The sequence below is a fragment of the Crocuta crocuta genome, unplaced genomic scaffold (genome assembly GCF_008692635.1).
Source record: "Crocuta crocuta isolate KB4526 unplaced genomic scaffold, BGI_CrCroc_1.0 scaffold152, whole genome shotgun sequence".
Taxonomy (NCBI): domain Eukaryota; kingdom Metazoa; phylum Chordata; class Mammalia; order Carnivora; family Hyaenidae; genus Crocuta; species Crocuta crocuta.
This window is the reverse complement of record NW_027528798.1, coordinates 3,327,564-3,352,421: the sequence shown is the minus strand read 5'-3', so window position 1 is coordinate 3,352,421 and position 24,858 is coordinate 3,327,564. Positions and strand designations below refer to the sequence as shown.

The following is a 24,858-nucleotide window of genomic DNA, read 5'->3' as shown; positions in this document are numbered from 1 at the left end:
TCTATCTAACCACGTGTTTATTGTTTGCAGGGCATCCTTTCTTCCTGTGGTACAGATGTGAATTTTCATCTGGTATCATTTTCCTTCAGTCTGAATAACTTCCTAAAGAAAAAAAAATTTTATTTTGGAGTTCAATCCACTAGTGACAAACTTTCTTAGCTTTTTATTTAAAAATGCTGATTTTGGTTTCATTGTGAAAGACGTTCTCTCTGGATTTAGAATTTGCATTTGGCAGGGCTTTTACATTTCTTTTCCACTTTAAAAATGTTCCATTATTTTCTGGTTTGTCTTGTTGCTGATTAGGAGTCAGTGATTGGTCCTGTTTCCTTCCCATCATGTGGCTTCTCCCTCCCCTCCGCCCCACACCCCCTGCCCCTGAACCTGACTCCTTTAAAGATTTTTCTCTTTATCTTGGTTTTCACCTGTTTGATTATGATGTGTGTAGGTATGGTTTGCTTTAAGTTTCTCCTGCTTAGATTTTGTTGAATATCTTGTATCTGTGGATTGGTATTTTTCATCAATTTTGGACAATCTTTGGCATTACTGTTTTGTAAGTTCCTTTCCCTCCCTTCATTCCTTTTTCCATTCCTTCCTTCCTTCTCTTCCTTCCTTCTTTCTTTCTTTCTTTCTTTCTTTCTTTCTTTCTTTCTTTCTTTCTTTCTTTCTTTCTCTTCCTTCCTTCCTTCCTTCCTTCCATCCAATTCTCTCTCCTCTTTTGGCTCTCTAGTTTTTACCCATAAGACAGTAAAGCTTTGTTTATTTAAAAGAATAATAGCCTTTTTTGGGGCACAGTTTTAGATTTATTTGTTTGTTTGTTTGTTTTTAATGTTTATTTTTGAGAGTGAGAGAGCCAGTGTGCGAGCTTGCAGGGGAGGGGCAGAGAGCTAGGAAGACAGAGGATCTGAAGTGGGTTCTACTCTGACAGCAGAGAGCACAAAGCAGGGCTCAGACTCAGGAACTGCAAGATCATGACCTGCGCCAAAGTCAGACATTTAACCAACTGAGCCACCCAGGCACGCCTGGAGCAGTTTTAGATTTAAAGAAAAATTGAATGGAAAGTATAGATAGCTGTCATATAGCCCACCACATTTACCTGTTTCTGCTGTTAACATCTTGCATTAGAATGGTTATTTGTTACAGCTGATGACTCTAAATCGATGTGCCCATATCCTCCAAAGCCCATAGTTAGTATTAGGAAATGCTCTGTGTTGTATATTCTCTGGGTTTTGACAAATGTATGAAAATGTATCCACCATTGTAGTGTCATACGGAATAATTTCCCCATCTTAGAAATTCCTTGTGTTCCACCTATTCACCTCTCTCTCCCCACAAACCATGGCAAACACTGATTTTTTTTACTGTCTCCATAGTTTGCCTTTCAAGAATGTTTTGTAGTTGGAATCATATCGTATGTAACTTTTTCAGATTGGCTTCTTTCAGTTAGCGATATGCATTTCAGTTTCTTCCATGTGGCTTGATAGCTTATTTCATTTTAGCACTAATAATATTCCATTGTGTGGATATACAGTGATTTATTTATCCATTCACCTATTGAAGGACATTTTTGTTACCCCAGGTTTTGACAGTTATGAACAAAGTTGCTATAGACATTAAAGTGTAGCGTTTTCAACTCTTTTGGGTAAACACCGATGAGCATGGATGGTGGATCCTGTGGTGAAACCATGTTTAGTTTTATAAGAAACTGCCAAACTGTTTTCCAAAGTAGTTGTACCATTTTGCATTCCCACCAGGAATGAATGAGTGTTCCTTTTGGTCTAGAACCTTGTCAACATTTGGCATTATCAGTGTTTTAGATTTTAGCCATTTCAGTAGGTATGATGTGGTATCTCATTGTTGTTTTAATTTGTAATTCCTTAATGGCCTGATGTTGAGCATCTTTCCATATGTTTATTCATTGTCTGTATCTCCTTGTTGGTGAGGTGCCTGTTCAGATCTTTTGCCCACTTATAACGTGGGTTGTTTCCTTATTGTTGAGTTGTAAGAGTTTGTTGTATATTTTAGAAACAGGTTCTTTGTTAGATATGTGTTTTGCAGTGATTTTCTCCTAGTTTGTGTTTTGTCTTTTCGTACTCTTAACAGTATCTTTACAGAAGTTTTTAATTGTAATGAAGTCCAAATTAGCAATTTTTTCTTTCACAGATCATGCTTTTGGTGTTGTATTTAAAAAGTCATTGCCAAACCCCAAGGTTGTGTGCATTCTTTCATCCAGTTCTTGGTCTACGACTTTTATAGTTCTGAGTTCATTTTTGTGAAAGATGTCGCGTGTGTCTGGATTAAATCTTTGCATGTAGATGTCCAGTTTTAGCAATATTTGTTGAAAAGAATATTTCTTCTCCATTGAATTCCCTTTGTTCCTTTGTCAAAGATTAGTTGATTATATTTGTGTCTGCCATTTTGTTTTGTTTTGTTTTGTTTTTAGATCTCTGTGTTTAGTTTGGATAGTTTTCTATTGCTCTGTCTTTTGCACTGATCTTTTCTGCTACAGTGTTTGATCTATTTTTATGCCAATCCACTGAATTTTTCAATTCCGATATTTTATTTTTGGGTTCTTAAATTTCTCTTTGGTTCTTTTTTATAGTTTCCATATCTCCGTTAAAATTCTGCATTTATTCTGCCTCGTTATATTTTCTTTTAAATCTTTAAAAGTGTTTATGATAGTTATTTTAAAATACTTGTGTGCTGATTTCAACTTATCTATTATTTCTTGGTCTGTTTCTTTTTCTTTTTTTTTTTTTTTTACATTGATGTACAGTTTACTTACAATGTTACAGGAGTTTCAGGGGTACAACATAGTGATTCAATAACTATATGTATGCTGTGTGTACCACAAATGTAGCTGCCATCTGTCACCATCCAATGCTATGACAATGCCATTAATTATACTCCCTATGCTGCACCTTTTATTCCTGTGACTTATTCATTCCGTAACTGGAAGCCTGCAGCTTCTCTTCTCCTTCATCCATTTTGCCCATCTCCCTACCCCTGTTGGTCTGTTTTGTTTGACTTCTTTTTCACTTGATTATGAGTCACATGTTACTTCCCATGGCTAGTGATTTTTGATCATATACTGAAGATTATGGGTAGCACATTGTTGAGCTTTTGGATTTTGTTATTTTCCTATAGAAGTGTAGATTTTTTTCTGGCAGTCGATTAATTTATATTAAAAAATAACTTAATCATTTTAGGCTAAAAAAAAAAAAGCTTTCTTAAGGTGGTTTTAAGGTAGGGTGATGAGGTGTGTTCTCTCTGGAGGTCCTACTGGATGGCGAGGGTGTTCAGGGATTTATCGCAACTCGGGTTGGTTGGAGGCACTGTGTCTCCCAGTTCTGGGGGATCAGCATTCAGCTCACAACTGCTCAGTAGTTGTTTCTAGGCAAGCCTCTTGGTGTCTTGCCTTGTGCAAACTAGCTTAGTTTTGATCAAAGACTGAAGAGAACCTTTATACCTATTTCTGAAGCTCCATTTTTGGTTCTGCTCCTTCCTCTCCAGGATCTCACCCGCAGATTCAGGCCGCCTCAACAGAACTCTGATCTTTGCCTCCTCAGCTCGCAGAAACCACTGTGGTCTGTTAGGGCTCCCTCTCCTTGCGTGGTCTGGACGGCAAGTTCAAACAGAAAACCAGGGTGATGTGAAGTTCGTGTTTCCCTCTTTCATGGATCACAGACCTACATTGCCTCTTATTTCATAATGGAAAAACAGTCATTTCATATGTTTTGTCCAGTTACTTTGTTAGGGCTGGCAGAAGAACTCTAATAACTTCTTGAAGAACAATTTAATAAAGTGATTTTTTTTCAGAAGAGAAATACGTCTCAACGTATTATCTAGCCAAAAGCACACTGCATATGATCACTGAATGGGATGAGGTGAGCAGATAGAACTTGTTGGTTTGGGGCACATTATGGAAAAATGCCTTCTATTTCCTGCTCTCCTTGATCTGCCTTTTCCCAGCCATGGAGACGTAGAGGGCTGGTATGTGAGCGAGGCAGGGGAAGGGGAAAGTACCACCCTAGCTGCCTCTCACTTACGTAGAATTGCTGCCCTTGTGCCGCAGTCTGGTTCATCAGGAGCCTGTAGGAAGCGTACATCACCTTCGTGATCTCTGACTACTGAGCACACATCTCCCTCAGGGGACCTCAGTGAGGTGGGTGGGGGATAGGACTATAGAGGATTTATTATTTATTATTTACTTTTAAATTTTATTTATTTATTTGAGAGAGACTGAGAGTGAGAGAATATGAGCAGGGGAGAGGGGCTGAGGGAGAGAGATAGAGAATCTTAAGCGGTCTCCATGCTCAGTGTGGAGCCCAATATACGGCTTGATCCCACAACCCTGGCATCACGACCTGAGCTGAAATCAAGAGTCAGTCACTCAACTGACTGAGCCATCCAGGCACCCCAACCGTAGAGGATTTAGAGGTCAGGTTTCTAGATCCTAGCCATCACTCACAACCTCCTGTAACTCACAGACATGGCCAAAAAAACCCAGAGGGTCAGGGCTTGATAAATGAGGAAACCAGAGAGGTGAGGGGCAAGGCGACAGCCACTGGTGGGCACCCAAGGCTCTGCTGAGAGGAGGTTTGGGACTCCGATACTCACTCCTAGTAGCTGAACATGACTGTGGAACACAAGCCCGCAGCAGACTTTCTACCTGGGAATTCTGCTGAGGGGTAAGATATTAATGACACTAAAATCAAATCCTCCCGACTTTAGTATAGGAAGTCAGATGTATTCAGACTTCCCAGGACAGGCTTGGACAGATCGGGATCTCATCTTCTAGGTGGGGTGTGCCACCCTATTGAGTTCCCAGCTTTACCCTGAAAGAAGCCTCTGTCCTGATGGAAGGAGCCTACCCAGTGTCAGGAGAGGCTTAGTCTGGGCTCTGAGTCACATCCCACTGGGCTGTCAGTGGGAGTTTGGGGACTACATTGAGAAGATGGTTCTTTGANCCCCAGTGAAGGAATATTTCCTTTGACCAGGAACCTTCTTCAAAATATTCCTCCTTCTCAGACACAGCTCTGAAATTTCAGGCAAATTATTTTTAGGAAGCAAAAAGTAGGCAGATGGAGGCCACCAAGCTCATCACTGTGAATGGCTTCTTTACATTTCTTGGTTAAGAGTATTAGGCAGTTCAACTGGAACCACCTCTTGGGGATTTCCCTGGGTCTGTAATTAAAACAATTTTTTTAAAATAATGTTTTTATTTATTTTTGAGGGAGAGAGAGCATGAGTGGGGGAGGGACAGAGAGACAGGGAGACAAAGAATCTGAAGCAGGCTCCAGGCTCCCAACTGTCAGCATGGAGCCCAATGCGGGGCTCAAACCCACGAACTGTGAGATCATGACCTGAGCCGAAGTTGGACGCTTAACCAACTGAGCCACCCAGGTGCCCCAAGAGGTCTCTGATTTTTAAAGATGGTGATAAATGCAGACCTTGAGTCCAGGCCTTTGGTTCAGCAGAACTCTTCCAACTGCAGCAGACTGCCCCTTGCTAAAGTTTAAAACCAAAAAGGGCCTCTCTCGAAACAGTGGAAAACCCGGGGTGCAGAAGTAAGGAATAATCGTAGCTGCGTGACTCTGTGCTACGGAAATAGAGAGAAGAGCCACAATTAGAGACGGTCGCCACCCACCCGGTGCTGCCGCAGGCAGTGGTGGATTTTGCCAGACGAGAAGTTTTAAATAGCGGGTTTTAGGGATGTCCAAACTAGAGTGTCTCACTGTGACATTTCGTCTGCTTGGAGGGACTGCTCTGGTGGTTTGGTAAGTTTTCAAGATAAAGCTACACTTGGATTATCACATTCCTATATCATGACTAAGAAGATTCAGGCTGTCTAAATAAAGGGAAACAGTCCTATTTAGTGGCCTCCAAATGTAATTAAACTGCCGAATCAGTAATTTTCTAAATGCAGACACCTCATGCGTGACTAACACCTTCGTTCCCCAATCAAAACACACTAAAGGAAAGAAGAAAACAAACAAAGCAAAGCAACAGGGGTATTTCAAAATGTACCCTTAAGATTTAGCCTCAAACTCTTCATGTTTTATTATAAACTTGTAGCTGAGTTAGAAAGTGCAGTGAAAGTTGCCCATTGCATTTTAGGAGGTTGGCCGAATGCAGATCAGAATCCTGGCAAAGATAGCAGGCAGTGCCCCCTCATGAAGGGAAGTGGGAAAGTTTGAGAGAAATGTCCTGAGCTTGGAAATTGACAAGTGGAGGGGCCAGGACTGAGCTTACCACCTGGCCCCTGGACCTGTACCACGCCACGCTTTCCTGCGAGTACCGAGGTCTCTTGCCCTGTGAACATTTGACGTGAAATGGCTCCTCCCAAAGCCATGGAGGCGTTTGGTGTGTTTATGTTTCCTTGTTGTTGGGGTCAAGGAAATGGGGAGATGGAGTTTAGACAACAAACCTCCCGTTCTGTGTTCTGTGGTTATGGCTCTGAGATAATTTGAGAAACAGCAGAGTGTGGGAAGAGGCGATGTCCAGCCCACGGGGCTTGAAGCACCTTTGAGTGGGCTCTGCGCGCTGCTGGACTCCCCCAGAGAGAGAGCCGAGCTGGCGGGTTTAATTTCAGCAGGAAGTGAAAGGAAGGGCCAGGCTGTTTACCCGGCTAGACTCTTAAAAGGAGTCGGATATTGGCAGAAATTTCAAATTCTGACTGTGGGACCGAGCTATTTATATTGAAAACATTTGAATGACTTGCCCCCCTCTTTTCCACAATGTGAGATGGGCGCGCTTCCAGACCTGCCCCCGCACCCAGCCAGCCTCCAAAAGCCGCCTGGCGCTCTCTCTGCCTAAACTGTAAGGAGTCTGGCTAAATAAATGCCCCGGCAGCGCTCAGTGGGTGCTCAAATTTAATATGCTCTTGACCTCTTTGTCTTTCAGAAATGAAATTTATTGAGTTTGGATTCCAGTGTCCCTGGGCCCCCACTAACATCTAATTAACCAGACCACACTTTGACTTCAAAAGTACAAAAGAAAATGAGGAGAAGTATTATGATGTTCTCGCTGCAGGAACCTCAAGGGAGGGGTTGGGAAGCTGAGCCAGGGGTCTTTTGAAGTATCTGACTGGTGGTCTGCGGTGCTGCCAGAATGCAAGATAAGCAGGCCAGCCCTCTTTCGCTGCCTTTTTCCCCAGTAGAGAGTGATTATCTTTCCTTTCATTGTCATTGACCCTTTTGGGCTTGAATTTCCCAGACTCTGACTTTGAGCTCTTTTGTTGCAGCAGCAGACAAGGGGGCACCCAAATATACCCCCCTTTTCCTGATAGTCTCCTAACCACCTTGCCACTGGGCCTGGATCCCTACCGTGAAAACCATCATCAGGGAACTGTGTCTAGAAAGCACCATGAAAATACATCATCGGGGACAAGGTGATGCATTAATCCATGAGAAGTGGAATCATGACTTATGGGAGTAGAGTCTGAGAATTACTGATTCAGTCCAGTTCCCCGTTTTCAAGCTGCAAAGATAGAAGCATAAAGGAGAGGGAGGCAAAATGTGACATCTGTCTAAAGCAACTAAGGACTGCAGAAGCCATTTTGTCCATTCTCCTGCCTCTGGGGTTCCTAACACAGGGGGTGCGAGGCATGGTCTACCCTTGGGAGGTGGGGTAGTCACTGGAAGGGAGCAGAAGGTCCCTTCTGGAGGATGCAGGGCATGCTGGGACTCCAGCTGCAAGAGACCACAGAGGCAGTGCTAAGGAGGCCCTGCCTGGCTCGCCCACATAAGGGAGTGACCAGTTGGCCTGGGGCACCTTGCACTTGGTTTGGGACATGCTGGTTTTCCAAGGAGGTCCCCTCTAGCAGGTGGAATGAGACAGGAGCAGGGTTGGGAGCATCAGCACGAGGCTCTGGTTGTTAGGGGATTTAAAGGAGATAATAACCATAGGTTAACCCAGTATCTAGTATATAGCATGCACTCAATAAGTAGTATCATTCATCACTGTTATTTATTTATCAATTTATTTTAAACTAAAAAACAAACAAACCCAAAACAGTTCACCCATTTTTCTCACCTCTCTACCCCCACCTCTTGCAACTGCCTTTGTATCTGTGAGCTTGTTTTTTTTTGTTTGTTTGTTTGTTTGAAAATTTTTGTTTTAGACTCCATGTGAGAGAGATCATATGGTATTTATCTTTCTCTGTCTGACTTACTTCACTTAGCATAATGCCCTTGAGATCCATCTATGTTGTTGCAAATGGCAAGATTTTATTCTTTTTTATGGCTGAATAATATTTCATTGTATATATATGTCACAATTTCTTTATCTAGTCATCCATTGATGGACGCTTGGGGTTGTTTCCATATCTTGGCTACTGTAAATAATGCTGCAATGAATATTAGGGTACACATACCTTTTTGAGTTAGTGTTTTCATTTTCTTTGGCTAAATACCCAGAAGTGGATTTACTGGATCACATGGTAGCTCTGTTTTTACTTTGGTGAAGAATCTCCATACTGTTCTCCATAGTGGCTGCACCAATGTATATTCACCACAATCAGTGCATGAGGGACCCCCTTCTCCACATCTGTGCCAACACTTGTCATCTCTAGTTTTTTTTGACAATAGTCATTCTAACAGGTGTATCTCGTTGTGGTTTTGCTTTGCGTTTCCCTGATGATTAATGACGTAGGGCACCTTTCCACATACTTTATGTCTTCTTTGGAAAAATTGTCTATTTAGAGCTTCTGCCCATTTTTAATTGGATTTTTTTTGCTATTGAGCTGTGTAAATTCTTAATATATTTTGCATATTAGCCCCTTATCAGATATATAATATGAAAATATTTTCTCCTATTCAGTGCGTTGTCTTTTCATTTTGTTAGTGGATTCTTTTGCTCTGCAGAAACTTTTTAGTTTGTTGTAGTCCTCCTTATTTATTTTTGATTCTGTTGCTTTTGCTTTTGGTGTGAGATTCAAAATATCATCACCAAGGGGTGTCTGGTGGCTCAGTTAGTTAAGCGTCTGACTTTGGCTCAGGTCATGATTTCACATTTGTGAGTTCGAGCCCCTCACTGGGCTCTTTGCTGACAGCTTAGAGCCTGGATGCTGCTTCAGATTCTGTGTCTCCCCCTCTCTCTGTCCCTCCCCTACTCATGCTTTGTCTCTGTCTCTCTCTCAAAAATAATAAATAAATCATTTAAAAAAATTTTAAAAAGAACCATCACCAAGACCGATGTTAAAGAGCTTACTGCCTGTGTTCTTCTAGAAATTTTACATTTTCAGGTCTCACATTCAGGTCTTTAATCCATTTTGAGTTAATTTCTGTGTATGGTGTAAGATAGTGGTCCAATTTCATTCTTTTGCATGTGGCTCTCCAGTTTTCCCAGTACTATTTATCGAAGAGACTGTCCTTTCTCCTTTGTATATTCTTGGCTCATTTGTCATAAATTGATTGATCCTGTATATGTGGGTTTATTTCTAGGCTCTCTGTTCTGTTGCACATTCCGGAGCCTCAGTTAGAGGGACTGAGAGAGGGAGGGATGGAGATGAAGACGTAGGACGGGGCAGAAGGAAAAGACTCAGGCAATTTAGAGATGACTGTAGAGCACGCACAAGGCATAGTTTGTGGTGGCCTCCTGCCTGCCCCGGGAAGAGGAAAGAAGAGGTGCAGCGACACGTAGCCTGCTCCTTGTCTCCAGCAAGCTCCACTTGTCTCCATCAGAGACCGTTTCTCACTTGTATGTGGTTAGAGCCAGAGCATGTAGCAGCATTCTTGGGGAGAGTGGGAGCTGGTAGCAGACCTTGATGCCCTGTCCATATCTCCTAACCCTTACCATTTTAAGGCTGTGGCCTGTTTTTCCAGTGGCCAGTTTCAGTGTTCCTTTGCCAGAGGACTCCCTTAAGCTCCTGAAGCCTACTCGGCCCCCCTGAAGGTATGAGGCAGAGTAGATCTTTGTGTGGAAAACCAGAAATGGAGAAATTAACACCCCTGGAAAAGCAGCCTTCAGCTAATGCCAGAGTTTGTAAATACCCCAGTGCTCCTCCTCCCCGAAGGGGTAAGTGTAAGGCACAGGCCACACACTGAATCTCAAAGGTCACCATAGGAAGAACTTGATAATGCATCCTTACTGGCCGCATTCCTTTTTCTTTTCTTTTTTCTTCAGTGCTGATTTATTTATTTTGATAGAGTGTGTGAACAGGGGAGGGGCAGAGAGAGAGAATCCTAAGCAGGCTCTGTACAGTTAGTGGGGAACTGGATGTGGGGCTTGGACCCATGAACCAGGAGATCATGACCAGAGCCAAAACTGAGTTGGATGTTTAACCGACTGAGCCACCCAGGTGCCCCCGCATTCCTTTTGCTTACTAATTTCCACACTGCTTTTCAGATGTTCTTTTTGTCTCCCAAACAGACGGCTAGCACTTGAATTCTTATCTGAGGGTCTGCTCCTGGGAGGATCCAAACTAGCCAGTGCTCAATAGTCCATTGTTGGGTAGTAAATGAATGCATGAGCCGGACCCAGCCAGTGTCCCTGCCCTTACGACTTGTCCTGTCATTCCTGAAGCCTCCTGTGCACAGGAAATGGGTGGGGCATTTACAGACTCAGAAACACACCCCAAGTGTCCTGGGAGCTCCAGGCCTCACTCTCAACCTTTGCTTGCTGTCTTTGTGTTCCTTCTTTTTCTTCCTGATAAAGAGGGCAGGAAGAGGGTTTCTGCTGCAGAGGCCCCATATTGGTGATTGTGCTTGATGAATCACCTCTTGCATCAAGTAAGACCTTCCCTTCACTACTTTTTTAGAGGCTGCCTCTCTCTATCTCTCATCCTTAATGATTCCTTAATGGAATCAGTCAAGAAACACATCAGATCTTTGTAACTTTATCTCCATAAAAGGCTGAGAAGAGAGGATAACAGTGCCTGTCATGCAAAACAAAAAGAGCCACGTGCAGAGAGACGACCAAAGTAGAAAGATAGAATCTGGGTGTCCAGGGAATCCGAGCTGCTGTGAGCCCTTCCTCGGAGAAATTTGTTAAACAATCTCCAAGGCTTGTACAATTAGATGACAACATTTATTTGCAAATAGGAAAGTAGATGGTGACAGCACTATAATTTATGTCTTCAATAAGTGGCTCATGCCCAGCGTCAGAATGGATCCGTTGCCACTCAATCTCGCCCTTGGTTTTCACATTTTTGCATTTATATTGGGCATGTAAGTGACAAAATAGAGCATGTGACAAGCCAGGTTGTTGTCAGCTTCATTCTCAGATTGCCAATCGTGCTGTTTTTTGTTTTTTTGTTTTTTTATAAGATAATTGCTCCATTTCGTGTGTGTTTCTTGCTACTCTTATGGCAACTTGGGCAACACTGGGGTTGTCTCCAGAGCATTTCTCCTGATGAATTTGCACACGGAAGGAGCAGGTAGTTACCACTCTGTTACTTGAGGTTGGAAATTTCCCAGTTAGGCAGAAAACATGCTGGAGCCTCTAGGCTGACAGAAACCTCCAAGGTCCTCTTATTCATCTCATAATCATAGATCACATTGCCTCACTATCATTGCCATGTAACATCACCCTTCTGTTAGAGGGAGCATGTGCATTTACTGTCCAAACTAAAACCCTTCAGGGAATGAAAGGGGCACTGTTAATAATTATCCTGGGATGACAGGTATAAATTTGGCAAATTGGGACATATAGGCATGCTACCTTCTGTTCTTGTACAATCCTTGTGATGGGAAACTTTCTTAACCTGACAAAGTATATGTGTTAAAAACCCTTCACACTCAGTAAGGAATATACATTTCTCTTAAAATTGAGAAGGAGGTCTATTCTTACCTTTCCTTTTCAATATTACATTGACAGTGTTAGCCAACATTGTATAAGAAGTATATAAGACAGGAGGGTAAGGACCATAAAGAAGGAATAAGACTTCCATTCTTCATAGACAACTATGATTATCTACAGTGAAAATCCAAGAGACTCTAAAAATAATAATTAGGGTTAGTAAGAGCTCATTAAGTTATCTGGATATAAGATCCATCTACATAAATCAGTTGTATTCTGTACATCAGCATCAAGCCATTAAAAAGTAATAGCAGTACAAAAGTAACTTGCTTAGGAATAAATATAATGGAAGCTGTATATGATTTCTATGAAAGAAAATTATAACACTAAAAGAAAACCTAAATAGAGAGATATACCATGTTCAAGGATATGTAGACCTTATATTCAAAAGATGTTGGTTCTTCCCAAATTAATCAATTTAATACAATTTCAATAAAATCCTAACAGGTTATTGGTAGAGCATGATAGGCTTATTCTAAATTGGATATAGAATAACAAAGGCTAAGAATAGCTAGGGCACTTTTGGAGAAGAATAAGGTATAGATTCACTCAGTCAGGCATCAAGACTTGTCATAAAGCTATGGTTATTAAGAAGGTCTAATATTATTGTTGGGCTAGACAAACAGATGAAGAGAACAGAATTGAGAAGTCAGACAGACCCCTACCCAAGCCTCCTAGTGACAGAGATGATATAACACATTAATGAATGCTGTAGGGACAATTAATTATCTATATGGTAAACAATCAGCTTGCTAACTCATACACAAAAATAAATTCCATGTGAATTAAACTCCTAAAAGGCAAAACTAAGAAAATCTTTAGATGAAGATTTAGAAGGATATCATCACAACTTCAGTGTAGGAAATAGTTTTTTTTAATTTTTTTTTTTTTTTTTTGAGAGAGAGAGAAAGCAGGGGAGGGACAGAGGGAGACAGAGGATCCAAAGCAGAGAGCCTGATGTGGGGCTTAAACTTATCAACCATAAGATTATGACCTGAGCTGGAGTTGGACGCTTAACCAACTAAGCCACCCAGGTGCCCTCGTAGTTTTTTTTTTTTTTTTTTAATTTTCGGTANTATACAGAATTGGATTAATTATAATCCTAGGTTTGTGGCACACTCTCACCATAAATTTGGCTTGCTTTTGTTGTATTCAGCTATTATTAATAATGCAGCAAGCACTTATGAACATACCACCTAAAACAAAAACTAGGACCTTGAGATAATAGCCTATGTCTGACAGTGTGGTCTCCCTACATCCTATCCCTTTGTCCTGCAGCACACGGAAATCATCACCCTGCACCAAATGCTCATTATTCTGGTTTAGTTTTTATACAGTTTTATTCTACTTAAAATTTGCTAAAACTGTATGTTTTTAATTGAATTGTTTTTAACTTTATAAAAGGGTTGTCATGGTGTTTTTGATCTTCTGAGAATTACTTTATTCACTTTATATTATATTGCTAAGATTTTTCCATATTATCATGTCTCACTGTAGTTAATTTGTTTGACTATTGTATAATATTCCATATGTGAGTGTGCTGGTTTGTTTATTCACTGTCCTCGTGATGGGCATTTGGTTGTTTCCAGGATGTTGGCTGTTTTGAACCATGCTGTTAAGAACAGTTGTGTATAGTCTCCTGTGCACATTTGCAACAGTTTATCTTGGGTAATCTTAGGCACAGGAAAAGATTTCTTAAAGATATAAAATGCACTCATTATAACAAAGATTGGTAACTTTGGTTTTATTAAAATTAAGAACTTTTTGTTATTCAACAGACAAGTCATGAACTGGGGGAAGAGATTTACAATATGCGCAGCCTGAAATGGATTACTATTAAGAATATGAAATAGCTCTTATAGATCAAAAAGAAAATTCCCAAAACCAGATTAAAATGGGTAAAAGATGTGAATCAACATTTGGCATATAATATTGTATAGAAGCCCAATAAACACACAAAGAGATGTTAACATTTCTTTAACATCTGTGGTCTGGGAAATGCAAATTAAGGTCACAGTGAGATCATTTTCATCCACTCAACTGGCACAAAATAAAAAGATGAAAATACCTAGCATAGGAGTGAATTTGGGGCCACAGGGTTTCTGAGACACTGCCCTATTGGTGTAAAGACTGGAAAACATTGCGTCTTTATTGCCTGAAGTTGAACATTCATAGATACTTACTCCACGAGACAAAGAAGCACAAACCATAAAAAAGCTCAGTAACTTATACTCCTAAATATTTATTTTAAGCCTCTGTTTTCCAAAGACACCACTGAAAGTGAAGAGCCAACTGTCTGGGAGAAGATACTAGCAATATTACCAACAAAAGATGAGTGTCCAGAACATGAAAAAAGCTGACAAATCAACTAGAAAAAGACAGACACCATCATGGCAAAGGGGACCTAAAGTATGAATTGGGCAAGTGATGGAAGAGCACATCTGGCTAATAAACAAACATAAGCCTATCTTACAAGTAATCTGGAAGAATGCAAATGAAAACCTATAATAAGATAATATTTCATACTCATCAGACTAACAACAACAAAACGTGCCACAGTACCAAATGTTAGTGAGAGTTTGGTGCCACAAAATTATTTTACATTCTTGTTGGGAGTGTAAATTAGTAAAACCAATTAGAAGACATTTTTGAATTTCCACAAAAGCTTTAACAGGCATAAACCCTAAGGCCCAGTGCTACTGCCTATAGACATAAACCCTAGAGAAATCCACACATGACTTCACAAAAAGATGTGTATGAGAAAGTTCACAACCACAGTTTGTAATCACATCAAATAGAAACAACCTAAATATCCATCAATAGAAGAATGAATGAATTAGCTGGATGATAATCATAATTGAATTCTCTACAGTAGGGCATCAGGAAAGGGCCAGATAGAAAATATTTTAGGCTTTGCAGGCCATGCAGTCTCCATCCTAACTGTTCAGTCTTGCCATTTGAATGGTAATGAAGTTATAGACAATACTTAAATGAACAAGTGTGGATATGTAACAATATCTTTCCTTACAAAAAACAGGTGGCCAGCTGCATTTGGCCAGAGAGAAGAATGAATCCACTAGAGTGACATATATCAAGATAGATGAATCCTGTCAATTTGAGGTTAAGTGGCAAAAAAAAAAAGTTGCAGAAGAAAATATATGTATGATACCACTTAAAGTTCCTAAAAAACATGCAAAAACTATGAAATAGTGTGTGATGGCTAATTTTATGTGTCAATCTGACTGGGCTAAGAGATGCCCAAATAGCTGGTATGAAATTACTGGGTGTGACTGGTCGAGTTTTCAGAAAAGATTAGCGTTTGGATGGGTAGACCTAGTAAAGAAGGACCTTCATCCACGTGCATGGGCATCATCTAATCCATTGAGGGTATGAATAGAACAAATAGAAGAGAGTAATTTGCTATCTTGGTTTGAGTGGAGACATCCATTTTCTCCTGCCCTTGGACATCAACACTCCTGGTTCTTGGACCTTTGGACTTGGACTGGGAATACCATTGGCTTCCCTGGTTCTTAGGCCTTCAGGTTTAGACTGGAACTACACCACTGGCTCTCTGGGGCCTCCAGCTTGCAAGACCACATGAGGCAGTTCTTTAAAATAAATCTCTTTCTGTATGTCTATATGGATCCTATTGATGTTGTTTCTCTGGAGAACCCCAAGAAATACATATTGCTTGGGGCAAAAGTATATACAGTACAATATGAAGCAATGCATGGGGAAGATAAACACCCAAGTTCCATCTTGGGGGTGGGGGTCAGGTCAGAGTGATGCAGTTGGGAGAGTGTACTGGGGACTTTAGCTCTATTAATAAGGTTTTCTTTTTTTTTTTTTAATGTTTATTTTTGAGAGAGAGAGAGCGAGAGCGAGCACAAGCAGGAGAGGGGCAGAGAGAGAGGGAGACACAGAATCATAAGCAGGCTCCAGGCTCCGAGCTATCAGCACAGAGCCCAAAGCTGGGCTCAAATTCATAAGCTGTGAGATTATGATCTGAACCAAAGTCAGGTACCTAACAGACTGAGCCACCCGGGTGCCCCATTAAAGTTGGATTTCTTAAGCAGAGTAGTAGGTACCTGAGTGACCATGGCAATATTTCATATACCTTTTTGTGTATCTTAAGTATTTCATAATGTACTTAAAATTCACAAAATAAAAGAGACTTCAAAAGAGGGCCTCTTTCTTGTGTGATTCTGTGTAATTTGATGATGTGTCTAGGTGTCTACCTAAAATCACCACACTGTTCATACTTATGAAACCCTGCCCCAGGCCTCCAGGACTGAGAGCCTCTTTATAAAATGCTCCTTCTTGGCACCTGTGTGGCTCAGTTGGTTAAGTGGCCTATTTTGGCTTAGGTCATGATCTCATGGTTTGAGTTCAAGCCCCGTGTCAGGCTCTCCACTGATGGCTCAGAGCCTGGACGCTGCTTCAGATTCTGTGTCTCCCTCTCTCTATCGCTGACACTCTCTGTCTCTCAAAACTGAATAAACATTAAAAAAAAAAAAGGAAAAAGAAGAAAATACTCCTTCTTTTCTTGTCTCTTTTGCTCCTGGGAGACCAAGAGGCAGGAACAGAGAAAGAACTTGCCATAGATTATTTCTGTTGTAATTTCCTGGGACTAGATGCTCCCATTTGCCCATACAAGTATCAGTGGGATTGGGTGGCTTGGAAAGCCAAGGAATGTGTGAGGATGACTGGATTTCAGTGGTGTCTGGCCTCTCTGAGATGAAGGGGCCACATCCTTGGATGCTGCCTCTTGGCTCTCTGGCTGCTCCTTATTGTTGCTGTGAGTGGACCGCAGGATAGCTGGAGGTCCACATCCTTTTGACTCAAGGCAAGCTGTTTGACCTCTCTGAGATCCTTTCCCCATCTGAAAATTAAGAATGCGAAATCTCTGCTTACATTGCTTTTTGTGGCCGTGAAGAGGGACCACTCCCCCATGTAACGAAGCCGGCAGCCGTTCCTAGCCCCTTAAAGGGGTTCTGAAGAGATGAGGGTGCAACTTACATTCCCTTAAAAAACACGCCCACCAATAACAGTGCAGGGACATTTAAGTAGTTTTCACATCTTGGCTATTGTGAACAGTGCTATTTCAGTCAAGCAAGATGAATAAGCTCTCGAGATCTGCTCTACAACATTGTACCTATAGTCAACAATAATATATTGTACACTTAAAAATTTGTTAAGAGGGTAGATCTCATGTTAAGTATTCTTTACACACACACACACATGCACACACACACACACCCATTGAAGGAAAGAGGGTGTGGCAGGAAGCACAAAAATTAATCATGTTTTTTTCTGAGCTTTTCACGTTGGGAAGGTTTGTTTATCTCTGCCACTATTACAGCCTTGTCCTTTTTCCCTCCACTGTAAATGAGATCTTTTTCTTCCCTTCTGAACTTCTACTCTTTTGTCAGAAGGCATTGTCCTCATGATTGGCTTTTTAAAGTCGAGTATATCTAGAATTCTATTACAGAATCCCAGTACTAGAGAAATCTTTGTGGTCACTTCACTCGGGTGGAAGGAATCTTTCCTGTAGCTGTTCTGAGAGATGAGCATTGGTCTCTGACTATTTCTGGTGATGGAGATCTCACCACCTATGGAGGAAGCATATCTTTGATTTCACTTTTCACAGAGCTGGGGAGTCAGGAGTCCTGGTTTCGGTGCCGGCGCCATCACTAATTGGCTGAGCAACCTTGTGCCAAAATTGTCACGTTTCTGTATCCCAGTTTTCTCAGTTGCAAAATGGGATCATTCCGACTGAGATATCAAAGTCCCCAGGTCACCAGCTCTCCCCTGAGACCAGGCAAGATTGGGAGCTTTCTGTGGGAAATAACTTCCTTTCTCCTTTTATTTAAAATTCATTTTTTTCTGGCTATAGAAGTAAATGTGTTCCTTGTACAATAAAAAAGTTACAAAATTACCTAAGAGTGTGAGGCAGAAAGTGAAAATTGTCCAGATTCCTACAAACCAGAGAGAACGTCTATTCACAGAATAGGCTGTAAAGGATCTAGTTATCTTAATAAAAGCAATCAAGGCAGGATAATAACAATAATAATGCCACAAGGAAGCATTAATAGCAGCAGAAACCAAGCCTTTGCCTAAACATTTTACATATTTTTATTTCATTTAATCCTCACAATGGCCCTGCTTACATGAGCTCCGTTTTGTAGATGAAGGGACCCGAGATACCACAAGCTCTGGCCACACAGTTGGTGGTTTGTGCCCTCGATCACCATGTCAAATTTCAGATGGAATTTTGAGCCTATCCTTTTAAAACATCATGCCCGTGCATTTTACCTTGTAAAACAAACGTTGGTAAGCAAGGTGCTCACAGTATCTTGGATTCTGTCACTGGCAGTGTGATTGGGTGTGCACCCGGCTTGCACACTATGTGAACTGTGCTCTAGTCCAATGAATGCCCGCGTCAATGATGTACTTAAATGGTCCCCTGGTTTTGAATGTTTAGGTTCTTTTCAGATTTGGTATTATTATCAAAACCGTACAGTGACTGACTGTCTTTATGCTTGAAGATTTGTCTGCATCTCGTCATTTCCCTGGGAGAGTCCCAGGTGGATAGTAATTGGGTCCATGCTCTTGGTGCTTTTAAGGCTCTACCAACTTGGGCTTCTACCAGCCAGGTGAATATTCGCGAAACTTAGTGAGGTTGCAGACAGAGGCACCCAAAGGTTGAAGTCTGATCAGGATGTGAGGTCCCAGACTCCCTATGCATTGCCTTTAGCTCTCAGGTGGAAAGAAGCCCCCCCCCCCAGTGCGCTTCCGGGCAGGGACCTCCTGCTGTGGACAACAGGTGACTTCAGNGAAGTCTGATCAGGATGTGAGGTCCCAGACTCCCTATGCATTGCCTTTAGCTCTCAGGTGGAAAGAAGCACCCCCCTCCCAGTGCGCATCCGGGCAGGGACCTCCTGCTGTGGACAACAGGTGACTTCACCGTCTGCCATTTACATTTCAGGCCGGTGTACCCTGCATCCTGGAGAGCTTTGAGGCCATTTAGAGAAGCCAGCTTAGTGGTTTCACCTGTATGTGGTTATCAGACCTATACTTCCTAACATTTGTTGGCTTGAACGTTTTCTTCACAATGATGCGCTCAAGTCAGAAAACCCCTGGGGCTCCTGGGTGGCTCAGGAAGTTAAGAGTCCGCCTTTGGCTCAGGTCCTGAAGTCATAGCTCATGGGTTCAAGCCCCACACATTGGGCTCTGTGCTGACAGCTCAGAGCCTACAGCCTGCTTCGGATTCTGTGTCTCCCTCTCTTTCTCTGCCCCTGCCCTGCCTGCACTCTGTCTCTCAAAACTGAATAAATGTTAAAAAAAATTTAAATCAGAAAACCCCTTATGAATTTTTAAAAACAATATTTTCATGTATTTTAAGCTAAAAAAATAATTTAAGTAAGACATGATATTAAATCAGTAGATTATTAAGGNTTAAATCAGTAGATTATTAACATTTGTCTTAAAATCTATTTTAAATAAAATTATAAATATTTATAATATTGAAACAGGCAAATGATGACCTTTCTCCAATTAATAAGTGACAAATGATGCTTCCTGAAGTAGGAAAAAACGTGATTTGTTGGCATGTAGATTAAAAATTGACATTTGACGTCATGTTTGGGTTTTGGACCAAATGTGTATTTAATGGGATCCAGCATTCGACTATATATTACAGCAGCAGAAACAGACATACGTTGTTTTCATGACCTGACGTTTGTCATGTCTGAAATGTGACTTAAAATGAAATCTGTTCTTTTAAAAGTAAATTTAGTGTTTTGCTTCCAAATGACCAAAGAGAGAGGGTTTCAGATCACTGTGAGCTGGTCTGCACTAATAACACATCGTGGGCCTTAGGTGTTTTCCATTTATAGTAAAGCCTCAGTCAGCCAGAATGGTTAATCGTTCCTTTCTACAAAGTGACGTAAAGCTCTGGAGGCAACTCCATGTGCTCCTTTAGAATTCTGGGCAGCTGAGTGCAGCTTCCAGGTCTGCTTGAGATCATCTGCTGAGGAATTTGCAGGGTCATCATCACGGTACCCTCCCTGTGCATTCCCACTTCCCGCGGCGAAAGGGCCCTGGAAGACTCATGCACCATTCTGCTTGAAAGAGAAAGAACACATGACACTGATAATTCTGTTTATTGTTTTTTAAAGAATAGAATCAAAACACGCACTTGTATTGTTATGATGGCAGGAAACCCTGGAACGGGGCGTGGACCCTGGGGGACTTTGGATCCCTGATTATAAAGTGCTCATTTGGACAAGTACTCCCTCTGGCCTTTGCTTTTCTCCTTCGCTTTGCACATCGTATGCAGTGAATGGAGGCCTGATTTATTTCAAGGTCCCTGTTTAGAAACTTCTCTGAAGTGGGAGGTAGCAGGGATTTGGGGGTCTAGCGTGGGACTGGGGCTCAGCAACCTCGATCTGTTCCAGTACCGTGACTCTCTGGCTGCCTCAGTTTCCTCATCTGTGCAACAGAGGTAGAGAATTATATGACCTTGAATCACGGTCCAGGATTTGGATTCTTTCTGAGGCACAGTTTCCCTTTTCTGCCTACCCCATGGCAGAATAACTTTAGGCGGTGACCCGTTTCTTTGGAAAGCAGCCCCCAGAGACACTTCTTATGGAACAGCACTGTTTGCTTGGAGAAGGGGTGAGAGACATGCTGGGCCGCCAGCCCCACTCTCAGTCTCCCTAGTGAACAAGGAGCTGCTTCTGTGCTGTGATTTTTGGGGGCATCAAGAGCTCCAGAAAATCCTCTTTACCTTCTCTCTAGTTTGATGGACCTTCCTTTCTTTCCATGGGGAAGAGCGTGACACAGGGAGAGAGCTTCGCATCTTTTGAGCAGGGATGAAATGATGGAGGCAGAAAGAAGCAAAATGCAACACAGATTCTGGGCTCTGCTTCCTTAGGAACCAGAGATGGGTCAGCTCTCTGAGGTGAGGGCTTTAACCTGGAATCTTCCAGACCCGGGAAAAACTGGCCAGCTTCTTCATTGGTTCCACACCTGCAAGTCCAGTTCTGGCCTCTAGAGGGTGTGGGACCCAAACTCCAGGGCCCTGGGACCAGAATCCTGCAGATTTGTGAGGAGTTCTGGAATTCTTGAAAGTTCCTGTGGAAGAGGGCCCCGCGAGGCAGAATTCGGTCCCTTGCCTTGAGTTCACAGCAGGGGAAATTGAGGCTCCGGGAAGGGAACTCACCCAAGGTCACATATTGACTTGGAAGGCAGAGCCAGGGATGGAGCCTGAGTCCACAGACCCCCAGTTCAGGCCTTTTGCAAGCCCTGAATGACGGGGAGACGCAGCTCTGGGGCGGAGGTCTCCCTCACCTGTCTGTCTTTTTGGCCAGCCACCTTGTTCATCATGAAGTGTTCTAGCCTTTTGAGTCATTCTAAGTGAGTAAATTCCCTTGGAGTGCAAGCATCCAAGACTGACATACAGGCTCTTAGGCCTGGAGGACACATAGGAGGTCTTTCAGCCCAAGCTCTCTTGATTTTGAGAAGCCTGGGGAGCCTGGGGGAGGCAAGGCCTTCTGCTGCAGATGGGTTCTGCCTGGAAGGGGACTGGTTGGAGGAGGGCTCCCCAGATAGCACTCGAGCCTGAATTAAGAGATGAGAACGGGGAAGCCCCTGGGTGGCTCAGTCGGTTAAGCATCCGACTTCTGCTCAGGTTGTGATCTCACAGCTCATGAGTTCGAGTCCTGTGTTGGGCTCTGTGCTGACAGCTCGGAGCCTGGAGTCAGCTTCGGGTTCTGTTTCTCCCTCTCTCTCTCTCTCTGCCCCTCCCCCTCCCCCTCACTCTCTCTCTCAAAAATAAACATTAAAAAAAGAGAGAGAGATAAAGAGATGAGAACAGAAGGGCATTTGGGGCAGAAGGAGGGGTCAAGGGAGGGGTGGTCTTGTGCAAGTGGTGGCAGAGTGGTGCAAGTGCTGGGGGGTGGTGGTGAGGGAACAGTTATGAGAAGGTGGCCCTGCCATTGTGGGCAGTGTACCCCATACCAGAGATGGGGTGATTTTCCTTACAGTCCACCAGGAGCCACAGCATAGCAGGGTTTAGGCAGATGAACTCCCTCTGTGCCTGCCCCCATGGGAATGTCTATTGGCATTTGGAAAGTAACTGGTTAATAGCATGAGCATTGCCTCCCCACCCTCACAAACTTCTCCATGACACGTTGGGCCATAATTCTCCCTAATAAAATAATATGAAGCTCAATTATGCTCCTGTTCCCATGTTCCTGGACTTCATTAAGCACAGAGGGATTAAAAACTTGTATAAATTAATCAATGTACCATGATCCTAAAAATTAGAGGATGAGCCCTTGAGGAAGTAATGTAATACGGGCTTTTTAATTAGCAGGGCCCCCGAGATTCATTGCTCTCCCCTGCAAGTCTTGTATTTATGAATTGCTTTATCATTTGAAGGGGAAGGCCTGCAAGACTCCCGGCCCTTCGCAAGGAAGGTCTAAGTGCTGCACTAATTCCCCGGGCTCATACCCTCCTCAGAGCCAGAGCAGAATGACAAAGCCGGCCTTGCTCTTTCTTCTTCTTCTTCTCCCCCAGCAAGAGCTAACTTTTAAAACGAAACTCAGAAAGGGGACCCAGAGGGGAAATTAAGCTCCATTTATCTTCTCCCTGGGCCTGTGGGATTAAGAGCGTAGATTTTGGAGACACCCGGATCTGAGTTTGAATCCTGACTCTGTGGCTCACTGGCTGTCTGAATGTGGGAAGTCACCTGTTCTCTTAAAGCCTGTTCATTCCAGTTTCTCCTCCGTCCCGGGTTTTCCTGACGAATGCCTCCTGACCACAGGCGAGAACTGCCTGCACACCCGGAAGCTTTCCCAGCGGTCTCTCCCTTCCTTATTTCCCATATGGGCCACACAGCATCTTCTTCCGCCATGGGCCAGTCTCCCTGGGCTCAACTTTGTGTTCCTGCCTGTCTGGGCTTGCTAATCTTTTCCTTGCTAGACTCTCTTGCTTCTTAACTTACTCTCTGTCAACAGCCTTGAGCCAGGCCAAGTCCTTCCATCCTAACAGAAGCAGATCATAAACCTTCCTTGACCCCACTTTCCCGTCCAGCCACTAATGGTTGCCTCTCCTCGCTTTTGTAGCATACACGGCCTCTGCTGCTCGCAGCTCAGTCCACCAGAACTCAGTCATGCCCCTGGTGTGACACTGGCATTCTTTTCCTTAGGGTCTCCCGTGAGTCTGTCTTACCTGACCTCTTGGTACCGATGGACTCACATGCCCCTTTTCTCCCCCTCTGAACCCTCTCTGGTTTCCTCTTGGCTTTTGGACGTTCCTTCTCAGACTCTATTCTTCCCCTTTTATCCCGTGAGTGTTGGTGTTTATCTATGTTCCCCCCAGGGATGTTCACCCACCTCCGAGCCTCTCCACCAGCCTCGCTCATGACCTCCCCAGGCCTCGCTGGCTCCGTCCTCTCTGCCCTGCTCCAGACCACCGATCCTAAAGGCTCACTGTTCTTGACATTGTACAGGCCCTTCGAACTCAGTGTGTCCATGATGAGACCCAACCTCTCCTCTCCCAAGACTGGCAGCTTCTTTAGAAGAGTAGTGGCATCAATATCCACCAAGGATCTAGACTCCTGCCCCTTCTCCCCAGGGGCAAGCACCCAGGCCTGGCACAGTAAATGCAGTAAATGCATTTCGTAAATTTACCTGCAGTAAATGCATTTCGTAGGTGTATGGATGACTCCCTTTACTTCCTTTCCCAAGAGGACTTGTTGGCTCACTTACTGAATGACAGCATGTTTGCTGGAGACCATTTTTCCTAAAGATCTCAGTGAGGATTGAGTCTCACACTGACATGCTAACTTTGATTCAGGTAGTAATAGCTCCTCAGGACTCCTGTTTGGGAAAGAGTCCACATTTCCAAGCAGGAATGCTCCATTCCATGACTTTTTTCCATAGTCTCGATTTAACAAAGGGCCTCTACTCTAGACTAGGAACCCAAAAGGCCACTTCACCAATGCATGGAGGAAAAGGAGATGTCAGCCTGCATTGGGAAATTGCAGAATCCAGCCTATGCCACCTGGTGTCAGGCCCCAGGTGGGGACAGGTTTCTTGGTGACCAAGGGCATGGCCATTCCTGTCTTGCATCCACCTTGGCCCCATTCCTCTGCCCAGGGAGGCTTCCCTGGAGTCAGAGGCACGGTGTGGCAGTGCTGGTTCCTCCCGGGAAGACTTGTGTGCTGTTTTCTGAGAAGGAATGGGCATGATAGTCACTTGCACCTGTAAGCGAGCCTGCATCATTCCTATTTCTTTGCTGCCATCTATTTTTATCCTGGCTCATTTACCCTGTGTGTTTTGGATAACACAGATATATATACACACACAACAACAGTGTTGCCAAAATTCACACCTCCTCTCTTTTGCAGGATTTTCCCTTGAAGGCTGGTGCTCTTGGAGAGCCAGCGCCTGCCTCTGGATTGGGCTTTGGGGCAGGGAGCCTGGGCCAGGGGCTCTGTGCTGATCAGTCTCATCAACACTGGGTTCAAGACAGTGTGGTGGGAAGCTCTATCTGTTTGCACCCCCTTCTGTTTCTTGGGGGAGGCTAGCCCCAGCTCTCTTGTCTGCATGAGCCTGGGCTGGAGAGTTGGATCTCCCTACGCTCCGAAAAAGACATAAGGCCCCTCAAACTCATCCCTTCAGTAAGCTGTCAGCAGTGTGTCCTGAGCCCGGTCTCTGCCTCCAGCCAGGCGTGGAGGATGGAGGTGGAGCCCTGATCAGGAGCAGAGAGTAATCAGGTCGTCTTTACCTCTGCAAATGAACAGTACCTGCCTTTGTTTTCCCTAACAACTCCCGCTCTCACAGGGTCTTGCTCCCATTGACATTCAGTGGATCCCTCCATAACTTGCTAGATGGCCCTAGTTCTGTCTTGTGCGCCCTCAAGGACAGCACACAGGGGACCCTCACCATTCTTTCCCAAACCAGGACTGGCTCCATGAATGGTGAAGGCAGATTTCCCGAAATGCAGAGAGCTGGGGCTTAGGAACAGCCCAGAGACATCAGGGGAAAC

At 43.4% G+C, this 24,858-nt stretch overlaps 1 long non-coding RNA gene across 1 annotated transcript in view; it reads left to right on the top strand.

Annotated features, from left to right (window-relative positions):
• Window positions 1-3,798, top strand: part of LOC144224513 (uncharacterized) — a 173,496-nt gene extending 169,698 nt beyond the window's left edge. Inside the window, exon 3 of the long non-coding RNA XR_013333070.1 lies at window positions 3,511-3,798. This is a non-coding gene — a long non-coding RNA (uncharacterized LOC144224513). The remainder of the gene's footprint in view (window positions 1-3,510) is intronic.
• Window positions 3,799-24,858: the final 21,060 nt, after the last annotated feature.